Source organism: Mastigoproctus giganteus, chromosome 11 (genome assembly GCF_048544385.1).
Source record: "Mastigoproctus giganteus isolate SK-2022 chromosome 11, ASM4854438v1, whole genome shotgun sequence".
Classification (NCBI taxonomy): Eukaryota; Metazoa; Arthropoda; class Arachnida; order Uropygi; family Thelyphonidae; genus Mastigoproctus; species Mastigoproctus giganteus.
The window spans coordinates 125780102-125794320 of NC_143585.1; the positions used below are offsets into that span (position 1 = coordinate 125780102).

A 14219-nucleotide genomic window follows, 5' to 3' on the forward strand; every position below is an offset into this window, starting at 1 on the left:
GAAACGACATACTCAGCTGTTGGGGACACCTAAGAATAGAATGTAACGAAAATGCGAGACGAAAAAAGAAATTGTTGACAAATATTTGTATTGTTGCAGTCGTATGACAAATACTTGTATTGCTGCAATCATACTTACTGCAGCAGTAACTGCAGGAAGTATGATTGTGACATCACACTATTCAAAAATTCTAAAAAGTTAGAACTCAAGATATTGTACTGGTCATACAAAAATGCATCATGCGCCCTAATCACATTACTAGCAGCAGCACCTTAAGAACAAAGCCTGATTACTGCATGTTTTCTCATCATCATAAGTGGGGCATAAGAAATACATAAAGCTACATTGCTGCACAGAATTGAGAAAAGTGAAAGCAAGAGTTGAATGTAAATCTACTTTATTTTCTGTGCATAATGGAAAGCTAATTTTCATCGCAAAGGACACTACAAAAAAATAAATAAAAAATTACAGTTTTGATACTTAAGTAGGATAATTTTTGTTAATCATAACATTCTGAAAAAATGAAGACAACACATTTTATAGTTAATTATTTTATTACATTTTGAATTTCTTATATGTAAATTGTAATCCAACTATACATTTATTCATTAAATCTAATTATTTGATTACTATAATCGAACAGAAATTATTGCACTTTAAATTCAGCTCATTTTCGATGTTTGAAGTTTAAATTTGTGTTGTTTTTAACACAATTTTTTTTTTTTTTTTTTTTTTTTACAATAATTGTTGAACAAAATATTGATAATGATATTAATTAGGAAATTTAAAATTATTTCTCTAAAATTACCATTTTTTCAAACATCATTTAAACAAAATTCAATAGTTTTGAAGAAATGATAAGAAAACTCTCTGATTACGTAACTCCAAGAATTCTTTCTCTAGGGATTGCGACGATATAATTTTTTGAAATAATACATAACAATATACATCAACAGCAATTACATTTGATTCAGGGTACAACAGTCCACCATTATCCCTAGGATAAACAATGCTCGGCTGTGGAGGATTTGTAAATGGTGAAATACTTTTTCAATTAATTGAATTATTATCACTTACAATTGCTACAACATTATAACCAATTATCTCCATACCTACAATAATTTACTGTTTGAGACAATTTGAATGTTTTGCAGTATGAAGAGCTTTTTACTTCCTTATAAGATGGGATAACAGACAATAAATATTTCCTTATTTGTGTTCCAAAGAAATGTTAGAAGATAAATAAATTATCGATAAAATATAAATGACATCTTTTTAATTTGACAGAAGGCTTTGAATCATAAATACATATGCACTTGTAGATACATCAGTACTATCAAAAGAATTTACCAGTATGCTTCCACCTTTGTAATCAATATAAGGTTTCAGATGAATTACATTGATCATTAATCACAATATGAGATGTAACTTAAATGCTGCTGCTATTGCAAATTTTGCTAATTTATATTTAGCTGTGTAAAAATGATGCAATTGCACTAAAATACACATCATTAAACTAATTTTGCCTTTTGAAAAATTTAAAAAGTCCAATTTCTGTTTAGCATACATGAACCCCAGGGGCTCACATCTGGTGAGTATGGGCTTAGCACACCCAGGGTCCTTAGCTGGATATCATCATTCTTCTCTTTTTTGTTGATTCCCTTCTAATTCTGACTCTTGTTTCTCTCTCTCTCTCTCTCTCTCTCTCTCTCTCTCAGGGTAATTCTGAAATTTTTTTTGGCTGGTGCAGCATAAGCCTCAGGCTTCCTTGCACCATACAGCTAATAATAATAATAATCAGAAAATGATTCTCTTGCTGATCATCTGGAATTTTTGCATTTAGAGAAGAGCAGAGCCTAAGAATAGTACTTGGATGAGGGAGAAGCAGGAATGCAGAATGCTGTAGAATTTTGTAGGCATGTGGAGATATCAAACACCACAGATGAAAATGTTAACACTTCGGTGGAATATGTGTATGCATTCTTTTTGGAATGTAACAAATGTAATTGTTCGCATATGAATTTAAACACTGATGCTCTTCCGTTATTAATGTCTCCTGCAATTGAATTCAGTAAACTACAAGCAGCATTCAAAACAAAAGAAATAATATTATCATCACTGCTCATCACTACTGGTATCTGTTCTTATCTTAAGATGTTAGTAATCCGATTGAAACTATTCATCTTCATAGGAAGTTTCAGTGACTTTGGCTTGCCTAAATTATTAATTTCAGCACTCTGTACATATATATATATATATATATATATATATATTTTTTTTTTTTTTTTGGTACATCACAACTGAATAGGCAATGGAAGGTGCTGGCTGAAATATTAAATATAAAAACATAATACAGTTTTTTTTTTTTTTGATTGAAATAACTTACCAGCATTTGGGTAATGTATGTCTATTCAGGCTCTCTGCTAGTTGTGCAAACTTGTGAAATTCTCTAGCTTTTTCTTAATCATATTTAATTTTAATACTATTTCCAGGGCCTTCTCAAAGTTTTTTTTTTTCCTTCTTCTAATCTTCATTTCTTTTTGATACTGTCTCTTATAAATGCCTTTGACAAATAACTTGTACAGTTCGGAAATTGTGATGGAACAGCTCCGTGAATTAATTTTGAATGCTTGAAGTCTACGGTGATTCTCTTATTTTTTCCATCAAATTTAGATGTCCGTCTAACTAACAGGGATGGCCCGAAATGAATCGCGCACACCTGTAACAATATGAAATATATAAACAAAATTTTATGCTCTCTTCCAAATTTCACTTTACTTGCATCTCATAGACGATTGTTATTAGCTTTTACAACTAAGGATGCTTCAGTCCTTGTGCACAGGCCTATAATTTATCAAAGGTTGCATTTAATTATACTTCATGTATTTATCTACACTACAAGCTTCAAAAAATAACATTTAGCAATAAATAAAATTAACATTAATCTACAAATATTGAGATTTTTTGATTTCTTAAACAAGCATGCACTTTACTTCAGTGTATCCAATACAAGAAATGAATATTTTATATATAAATGAAACCACAAAATCAGAAATTCTGACAAGAATATATCTGTTTCAGTTCAAACGTATCTGTTTCAAACAGAATATATCTGTTTAAGACATATTTACAAATTAATAATTGTAAATTAATAATATTTACATATTATTAATTTACCTACCACAAACTTATTTTAGCAAACTTACCTTTGAACGTTCAGATGGCACAAAGTCTTTCCTTGGTAATAGCTTTCAACCATTTGTTCGTTAAAACAGTATCCTTCAAAGGAAAGCCAAAGACATGTATTTTCGAACCACCTTTATAATTTCCACGGCATACAGGAACAAAACATTTTCCAGGCATTATTAAAAATTTCAAAGCACTTTTATGAGATGAAATACCACAAACACAAAAGTTTTATATCATGTTTTTAAAATTCACAACAGCACAAATAACACGAACAAAAGCACTTCTACTAATTATAACAAAGTTTAAAGCACTAGAATTAGTTCTTGATCTAATTACCCCTCGGCCCACTTAGCTGAACGGATTAGCTGACTGATGATGTAGTAAATCGACTTTATTATCAAGATGGTGCTGCTGCTAGTCGGTGCTCGGCACAGACTAGTTGTGGGAATCGCCTCTGGTGGGTGCCGCGGATGATGTCACTTCCTCGACCAATCAGATTTGGTAGGTACCCCCAAAAATGTTTCACATCAGAAAGTTAGCAAAATGTGAGCCCATTGTTAAAATATTCTCAGCTTAACACTGGCCATAGCTATCGTGTTTTGCACCTGGGGCGAATCCTTCTGGTGTCACCCCCTAAATAATGTTATCAACTTGGAAAAAGTTGATAACATTATTTAATAAGTGGCGCCGCTGTAGCCAGGTGGGAAGGAGCAGCAGTGCGTAGCACATGTTTCTTGATTAGACTGGGGTTTGAGCCCATCACCACCAAATACGGAGGAAGCGGAAAGGTCAGGGAATGACCACCGCATATCCCCGGAGCAATATGGCCTTAGTTGCTAATGCTCCTAAAAAAAAAAATTTAGTAAGTCTTAAAACTTTATTGATTTTAAAAAATCGCAGAAAACTAAGGAACATTTTGCAAGGAACACTAAAATTTCGGTGAATAAAGTTTAGTGTATTTTCATAGTATTTAATACAATAGCAAAAAGAGATATATATAAAATGTGAAAATTAATAACAGAAAAGATTTATAGTTTTCATTTTCATGCATTCATTTCTGCAAGTTTATCGATAACCTCATCAAAATTAATTTTACTGGCTATTCATTTTCAATAGATAATATAGCTAGATTTGATAATCTAGTCCAGTGGTTTTCAACCAGGATGTCATGGCACCCTAGGGTGCCGCAACAACAATATTCTAAGGGTTCCACGTAATTTGGGTTTAAGTTACTTAAACTTATTTTTTTAAAAAATTCATATATTTATTTCATTATAAAAAGGTATATGGTATTTTTTTAATTTTTTAGTTAAAATTAAAAAGATATCATATACCTTAAATTTTTAAAAAAAATTTAAATTTTTTTTTAAATTCATATATTTATTTCATTATAAAAAGGTATATGGTATCTTTTTAATTTTTTGGTGATCTATAATTGATGTTTATTTAGTACCTCTATATAAAGAATAATATTATTATGTAAGTATATATAATTTGTATTATGAATTGTAATTTTGTTTATTATAATAACTATCATATAACAATTTTTTTTAAAATATTACACACACACACACACAGTGGATTCTGATTTATTTGGGCCACTGGTTAATCGGGGCAGCTGTTTATTTGGGACAAATCTTAAAGAACAGAACTCAATCGAGAAAATAGCCAGGAGTTACTTCGCTTAATTGGGAACATACCATTTAATCGAGGCAGGAGACTGCAGCACTCAAGATTACTATACCACATTGTCCGGTCATATTTCTGGAGGTCACAACTGTTAAAAAATTAGCAGTTTCCGATTTATTGGGCTTTTCTGTTAGTGCAATTTATTATAAACGGATAGTAAACTCGATCTTATTGAATTTGTGATGATACTGACACCTGGAATTCTGTGGGGTGTTTACATTGTTATGGTGAAATGTGTTTGCACTTCATGAAATCTTCAATCGTATAAAAAAAATAAATAAATTTTCAGAATCTTCTCTTCATTCCTATTTTTTAAGCTCTGCAACTTGTTACTCCATTCTCACTTGCATATATTGTGTTACTTGTGATTTGTGTGTGCCATGTTCTTTGTTATTGATTGCTTATCTTTTTTGTTGTTTTAAATTTTAAACCCCCCCTTCCCAATGTCAGTGAACAGAAATATCAACTAGTTAGTATGTACATATTACAGTACGTATTAATTAAGCTAGCACGTAAGCGTAAATTTATTTTTATTTTGCTAACCTGTGGAAAATATTCTTCCAATTTTCACATATCATTTAATTTTTTAATTGGTAAGGTAATAAAGTGTAAATTTGTACTTAATATATCTTTACCTTTATAGCCTGTGGATAATATTCCTCCTATTTTTGCTAATTAGAATCGCTGTTTACTAGAATTAAAATTCAATTCACAAACGTGATCACAATGACCGGCGCTTACTACATATCATATAGTGAACGGTATTTACTATGGTGAGTCCATCTTAATGTGATTTGATCGTACAGAAAATCAGTCGTAAAGCTGTATCTTTAACTATTTATGTGAAACTTCGCATAATTGGGGCAGCCGCTTAATTGGTCCAAAAAAAAATATATATATATATAGAGAGAGAGAGAGAGAGAGAGAGAGAGAGAGAGAGAGAGAGAGAGAGAGAGAGACAGAGACAGATATAACAGGCAGAAAATTGAGTAGGGGTGCCACAAAATAAAATAAATTACTTAAGGGTGCCATTATTAAAAAAATGTTGCATACCACTGATCTAGTCTGACCCACTGATGAGCCGAAGTAGTTTTTAATTTGGAAAAGCTTTTACAAGAAGCTATGATACACATACTGTTAAAAAGAACCTTAAATGTAATAATAAATTTGGTAGAGATTCCAAAAAATCCCACTTTATTATATAATAAACTCTACAAACTGCAAGGCTGTCAACTGTTTTGCTTCCTCAGTAGTTATTTTTGCAGCTTGTAAGTGACGTCTTAGTCGGACAATTTCTAATAACTTCTTAATGACAAAATTCAACAAAAATTTTGGTTAGCTCTGAAATATGCATTTCATATTCTTCTTTATTCACAACAACCAAATTATATGGTTGAATAGTGGCAAATGTTGAAAGAATTTCGCCCATCACTTTCGAACAAACCTTCAATTCTCAACAAAACCTATACATCGCTCTTTTTAATCTTTGGAGTGACAGTCCAACATCCTTTGTCATTTCTCCTGGCATTTGTTTTTTTTATTCTTATTCTTTCTATTTGTGTAAGGTTAACTTCTTGTAGAATTTCGTGCCAGAAAGAAAGATAACTTAGAAAAGAAAAATTACATACGGATGATAATAAAATATCAGCAGTCCTTCTGTTATCTATATTCTCTTGAGGTTCGCTCAATGTTTATTGAGCAAATTTTATTTTTTCAAAATTCATTTTGACCATATTTACAAATTCATAATGTGCACTCCACCTTGTCTGGGCAAGTCTTTTGACTGTCATTCCTGTAATGTTTTTTTCATTATTTCCCAACAGTGTGGAGAGACTGAAAAGAAATAAAGGTGTTCCAAAGAAGATTATGTATAATGAAATGCTTGCAAATGAATGCACTCTGCATAAATTTAAACAATGCGTTGGGATTAATTTTATCTATTTTAGATTGGACCTCACCATGAATTCTTGCCATGGTTGCTGCATTGTAGTAGCCTTGACTACTGCACAGATTTATGTTCAGTCCATCCTTTTCTTCAAAATTTCTTTGTGAGTTTGGCAGTGGTCTTTCCAACAATGGGGAAGAAGCCTAAAAATAACTCCTTCACTTCAACCTTGTCACCTGCAATGTGAACCTATCTAATTACTTCACACAGTGAGAGATATGTCTGGTTTACTGTCAAATAGAATTCCAAAATATTTAGCTGCTCTTATGTTATCGACTACTATTTTTTTCTCTCACATATTTCCTAAAACGTTAATAAACTCATTTTGAATCTCTGGCAATAAATATGAAGGTTCTTTCCTGTCAGATGAACATTGAATTCTTAAAAATGGGTTCATAACTTGATAGCAACTCTACCATTTCTCTAACATATCTTTTATTTGTAGTTGAAAATATGGATTCTTCATGGCCAGGAAAAAGGAAGATTTTGACAAGCCAGAAATAAGATTACATCCAAAAGCCGATGTATAACATCTCTCCATTTCTTTCTTTCTTTATCCAGAACTGTGTGATGAATGTAGTCAATAGTTTGTTGAAACTTCATCCCTGCACTTAAGGTTTCCGCTTCTCCAAGCACGAGGATGCTGTTCACTATTTTCATGGTCAGAAACCTTTGGGTTTAATTTCCACCAAGTTTTAAATCTCGTTACCGGTAAAGTTGGATGTTTAGATTTCTTTATTCTCCAATGAAAATAGTTTGCAGCAAAAACAAAAAAAAAAAAAATTAATTTCCTGATGATAGTAAATAAACCATCCATGTTCTTAAATTTTTTTTTTCTTTGTCTGGCAGGGTCTTGTAAAAACCAGGAAGTTGTTAGCTGTCAACATTTTCCTTTAATTTTTTCTCCTGCTCTTTCAACAGTGTCAAAAGGTCCATATTCATTTTGAAAATATTCACTGCCTTTCTTAATAAAATAAATTCTCAAGTTATCTGGTACCTGGATAGGCAAAAAAACAAATAAAAAAAAAAAAAAACACTTGTATTTTCACTATTCTTCTCCACTAGTAGATGAATAACTTCCTCTGTTAGATCCCGTTAAGAGGATGACTCTTGTACTTGCTCTTCTGATTTATCATGCTGAATATCTTTTACACTAGATGTTAAAGATCCAGACATTGCTTGAATAATTTCTCTTGCTTTCTTTTCTTTTCTCTGTTGAAATCTGCTGGGTCAGTTTTTCTTCATTTTGTACTTATATGTAGAGACCTATATAAAGAAGTTCATTAAAACATGTAAAATAAGTAGAAATCAAAATGAATAAGTTTTCAGGAAATGCAAAGGCTCGCCTGTATACTTTGTATAAATTCGCTCACCAAAAATGCAGTGGTGCTAACTTAATGACTTGTAAGACAAGTCATTCTTATAAAGACAAACTTTATAAAAAAAAATGTGATTAAACTAAACCCGTTTGTAAAGGCCAAATATTGTTTTGATCCCCGGTTTTACGTGCCTTAATAACGTACCAAAAATGTAAATGCAAGTATTATAGTCGCAGTCGGTTATTATAAAAATCAAAGTATCTTGTCATTAATTAAATTGTGTCAAAATAGAAATTTCAACTAACAACTGTAAATTTAGGTGGAGAAAGATAAATTAAAAAGACAAAGTTGCTGAAATTATTTAGGTAAAGTTAATACTTTCCTTGTTGTATTTTCAAGTGATGGCACCCCTTTCTGGATGGCACCTGCGGTGGACAGTCCCCCCTCATTGCTACGCCACTGATGATCAGGCCACAAATTGAGCACTATATACAGGTTAGGAAGCCTCATTTTAAGAAGGATATAGAGCTGCTTGAATTGATACAGAAAAGGATAGTTAGATTGGTGAGGGGAACAAAGGGTTGCTCTTACCAAGAAAGGCTTCAGTTTTGCATATCGTAGTGTCTGGAGACTAGACACATGCAAGGTTATATGATTGAGGTGTTTAATGCTTTGAATGGGTTTGGCAAGCACATTGCTGATGAGATTCTTCCTCTTTCTTAGAAAATGTGCATATGAGGGCAGAATAAATTTTAACTGTGAAAAAATGGTTGTTGAATAGATTTGCTGAATTTTGGCTTCAGCCAATTGGTGGTTGATTGCTGGAACAAGCTTCCATCCCTTGTTGTGGAAGTGGATAATTAGAATAAATTCAAGGAAGAGCTAAACAAACCATTGGAGGGGACGGATAGGTTGGAATTTTTTTTTTTTGACTGATGTATAAGCTTGCAGATATATAAGCAACACTGGTCCCTCAGGGACTTGCTACAGATTGATGTAGCAAGTCCCTGGGGGATCAGTTTCTGTTCTTATCTTCCTTAATGTTATTGATGACGGAGTGCAATCGAAGCTGTGAAAAGAAGTTTGCTGATGAGTTAGCTGTTTGCTGATGATGTAGGATGGGTAGTTAAGGCTGAGCCTCGCGCCATTTTGCTTCCCAGTGTCTTAGATAGGTTTGCGAAAATGGCTAGAAAAATGCACCTTACATTTAGAAGCATGAAAGCTCCTGAAACTAAATTAAAAGTGATTCATAATGAAAAGTATATAGGGATTGTGATTCAGTCAGTTATGAAATTTTCCCTGTACTGTAAAAAGATGGCTAGGGAGGCATATATCTTATCTATTGTATGTTGGACCTCTCCAAGTAGTGAAAAGGATCATGGTTAAGACAATGTTGATGATTTTAAAATATTGTGTTCAGGTCTGGAGTCCATAGTTGAAGGAAGAAAGACACAGAACTTCTCTGAACCATTTCTAGAAATGGTTCAGAGAAGGGCAACCAGATTGGCAAGGGCTATTAGCCAGTGTCCATAAGAAGAATAGCTCAGAAGGTGCAGACTGCAAAGTTTAGCAACTAAACATCCAGGCAAGAGAATGAATAACCAGGCTGTACAAATATCAAATTTTGAGGAGTAAAAGAAGGCTGGATCTCATGAAGTTTACTTTTAGGAAGGGTTTTTGGAAAGATTAAATCGTTGAAATGAATTGCTTGCAACAGTGGTCCAGGTTGATATAGTTCAAAGCAGAATTGTAGAGGCACGTTTTGCTGATAGGGTAGGCATGACTGATATTTTCTTCATTTTCTTAAGGAAGTGGGCATTTATTTCATCAGATGAAGAAAAGGCCCATTTCCTTGTATTATTTTGCCATTGTAATAGTAATTACTTATATGCTGATCTGCACATAATTCTTCAATAGGGCAAAGAAGAAAGATTGAAATTAACTTTGACCCTTTTAAAATCCAATCCTGTCTTCTCACAAAAAGATGTCTACCTCTCCTGTGTTTGTCTTGTATGTCATTCATATATCTGGACAAGATCATATACAGTGTGCTGCCACTTTATTAGGTACACCTACCTAGTAGCTTGTTGAGCCTCCTTTAGCCTTCAAAACAGCTCGAATTTGTCTAGGCATGGATTGAACAAGATGCTGAAAACGTTGTGCAGGAATGGAGTACCATGCAGAAATGAGTGTGTCATGCAGTTCCTTGAGATTTGACGGAGGTATAGGCCTGCAGCGAACAGCCCTTTCCAGCTCATCCCAAAGATGTTCAATAGGATTAAGATCTGCGGACTGAGCGGGCCACTGCAACAAAGAAAAGTCATTGTCATGTTCCTGGAACCATTCCATAGTGATTCGGGCTTTGTGCACCAGTACATTATCCTGCTGGAAGTAACCATCTGACTGAGGATACACTGTCAACATGAACGGATGCACTTGGTCAGCAATGATGTGGCATTCAGATGTGAATCTATGGGTATCAATGGACCCAATGTGTGCGAATAAAATATTCCCACCACCTTGCACAATAGTTGTCAGACACGACAGATCCATGGATTTGCGTTGTTTTCGCCAAATTCTGAGCTTTCCATCAACATGATGCACCAGGAAGTCAGACTCTTCAGACCAAGCAACTGTTTTCCAATCCTTGATAGTCCAGTGCTAGTGTTGCTGTGGCCACAGGAGGCGTGCTCTCTTGTTCTTCATTGATAACAAAGGTACGTGATGTGGTCCCTAGCTTTTAGTCTATTCGCGACAAAGTGCGACTAGTGGTTCGTTGCGATATTTTGTTCTGCACACCAAGGTTGTATTCTGACGTGATGTGGGACATTGTGGCCCATCTGTTTGCTTGCACAATTCTAGCCATCCTCCTCTGACCTCTCTCATCAACAAGCAATTTCCTTCCATAGGACTGCCGTTGAGAGGATGTTTTCTGTTTGTTGCACCATTCTTGATACACCCTTGAAACTATAGTACGTGAAACGTTCAGGAGAATTGCCTTTTCAGAGAATCTTTGTCCAGCACGTCTTGCACCTACTACATGCCATTTTTGAAGTCAGTTAGATCACTCCTTTTCCCCATTCTTGCTATGGTTTGTACACTTAACTGACACTGGAAAGGCTGTTCTGCAGCATTTATATCCATAACTGTGGTCATGTGACAAACTAGGTGTGCACAGCAGGTGTACCTAATAAAGTAGCAGCACAGTGTATATCCCATCTAACAAATGCATTTTGAACATTTATGCAATGTAGAATTCCACAATGCAGTTCAAAACACATTATTTGCAAAATTCACAAGTGATGCAGTTTTTTTGTCCGCCACTGTGTGTGTGTGTGTGTGTGTGTGTGTGTGTGTGTGTGTGTGTGTAAAAAGCAGGATTAACACTAATATCCAAATAATTTAGATAAATTCAGGACAGGACAGATTAATGCTGTCAGAAATGATTGAACATTACATAAGCCTGTGAAAATAAGAGATTTTTATTTCAAACTATAAACTATATTAAGAAAAAGGTGTAATCATAACCTAACTTACTATTGTGTGCCACTTTATTAGGGTGTACCAAATAAAGTGGCAGCACAGTGTATCTCTGTTAAGGATAACAGACTTCTAAATCTCTCTTGGCCTAAGCACCAAAAATAATTGGGCAAATAATTCTTTTTTTGCTCTTGGGTTTATATTTCTTTCAAGCAACTCTCTGTACAAATCTTTCCTAACATGGAATATTGTTCCCATATCTGGGTGGGTACCCAAAAACACTCTCAAGCTTACTCACCCAATTCAAAAAGGGCAGTCAAGTTAATTAATGACTTATCTCTTACAAAGTCTCTCCACTCTGCTGCAAGCCTGTTTAGGTACATCTGTTGGGCACTACTCTTCTGAATTGACATCTGTAATTAACCCACTCTCTTCCAAACATGTGCTGCATTCAGCATCCATTCACTTCGTAATGTAAATTCAAATAAGTAATTTTTTTTTATCTTTCTCGTTTATCCCTTCTACTTCTGTTTACCGAAACAACTGTCCTTCACATACATTTATTAAACTAGTATCAACAGAATGTTAAGAAGTATCTTTTATGTTTTCAGCCTTCAGCCCATACATGGTGCTAAGTACTATAGGTTCTAATGCCTTCTGGGTTTTTATTTAAAAAACACAAAAAAACACCAACTATTTACCCATCACTACTCTGACCATTCATATGCATATATAAGCTGTTTTTCAACAGTAAATGTCTTTGCAAAGTGCTTATTCAGTTTGTCTGCCACTTCTCCTGAGCTTTCTGTGGTCCCTCCACTTCAGTCTAATGTGAAGCCTGTCTGATTCACTGTTTTCTTTTTCATATTCACATAACAATCCTTGAGAATATACATAAAAATTCACATAAGATTTTATATTTCAGTAAAATTCCTTGTTCCCATTCTTAGCTCTCTTTGCCAGAGGCTGCTGCAGCCTTAATATAATTGGGTAGATCCCATCCACCCCAGGTGCCTGTTGAAGCTAAACATTAAAAAGGCACCTGGGGTGGATGGGATCTACCCAGTTATATTAAGGGAGGCAGCAAACCTTTAGCCATAATCATGAGAGAATCTTTGGATTCTGAGGAAGTCCCTGTGGACTGGAGTGTGCAAATATACCACTCAGTTGACCAAAGGTGATCAGAGGGTGACTTGAGTAATTGCAGACCTTTTAGCTTAACTACTGTTCCGGAGAAAATAATGGAGTCATGGAGGATCATCTAGACAGGAATGCAGTTATAATGCATTAACAACATGGATTTGTAAGGGATAATCTTGTTCAACCAATCATTGGATACTATGATGCAACAACAAAGGAACACCCCAGGGGCTGACATCTGGTGAGTAAGGGCTTGGCACACTGGATATCATCATCTTTCTTGGTTATTCCCTTCTACTTTTAACACACACACACTCTCTCTCTCTCTCTCTCTCTCTCTCAGGGTAACTCGGGAATGTTTTTTTTTTTTTTTTTTTTTTTTTTTTTTTGGCTGGTGCAGCATAAGCCTCAGGCTTCCTTGTACCATATAGCTAATAATAATAATAACTGGATGCAAAAAATTATTTTTATGTCACATTTTTGGATTGTTTCCCACTTCTGAATTTTAGGAAAGCTTTTGATACTGTTGCACATAAAAGACTGCTGTACAAATTGGAGCAGTGTGCCATTAAGGGCAAGTTACTTCTATGGGTAAAGGGATAGTTGAATAGGAGAAAATAGTGGTTTCAAATGGACTAGTGGTTATCGATATTAGTGGACTCTCCCAGGGTTCAGTGCTGGGCCCATTATTGTTTTCTATATTTATTAATGATATTTGATGATGGTAAAAAAAAAAAAAAAAAAAAAGGTCTCCGTAGCCGAGTGGTCAGAAGCTGGAGTGCAATAGCACGTGCTCTTTGAACTGCTAAATACGGTCAATCTGCCGGCATTTGGGTAGCAGTAATACCAGATTAGTAATTGCAGATTAATGTACCAACTGTATTATTGCCCTCAGGAAATTCAAAAATGAAAAAGACCTGGGGTTAATTGTGTATTAATATATTAAGTTCTCAGTGCAGGCAGTCGGGCTTTGAAGACAGCTCATGGGGTTTTGTCAATGATACATATAATTATTCCTGGATACAGTATCGGGGATGATTTTCAGTAATTTTGTCAATTATTATTATTTTTTTTATTATTAGTTATATGGTGCAAGGAAGCTTGAGGCTTATGCTGCACCAGCCAAAAAAAAAAAAAAAAAAAAAAAATTCCCGAGTTACCCTGAGAGAGAGAGAGAGTCAAAAGGGAATCATTAAGAAAGAGAAGAATGATGATATCCAGCTCAGGATCCTGGGTGTGCCAAGCCCATACCAGATGTAAGCCCCCGGGGTCATATGTATAGCTGGCAGGGATAAGAAGGTGATTATCCCATTTTATAAAGCAAATGGTTGGGCTGCATCTTGAGTACTGCTTACAGGTCTGGAGGCCTTTAGGAAAGATGTAAATGGGTGCTGAGAAGGGCAATGAGATTGCTGAGGGGAACAAAAGAGTTCTCTTACCAAAAAAAGGCTTGTTCT

The 14219-nt window shown here is 34.5% G+C and overlaps 1 protein-coding gene and 1 pseudogene across 1 annotated transcript in view; one reads left to right on the top strand and one right to left on the bottom strand.

Annotated features, from left to right (window-relative positions):
- Positions 1 to 14219, top strand: part of LOC150078418 (actin-binding LIM protein 3-like) — a 528875-nt gene that overhangs the window by 57705 nt on the left and 456951 nt on the right. The gene's annotated exons all lie outside the window — the stretch shown is intronic.
- Positions 1210 to 7999, bottom strand: LOC150078419 (uncharacterized; annotated as a pseudogene).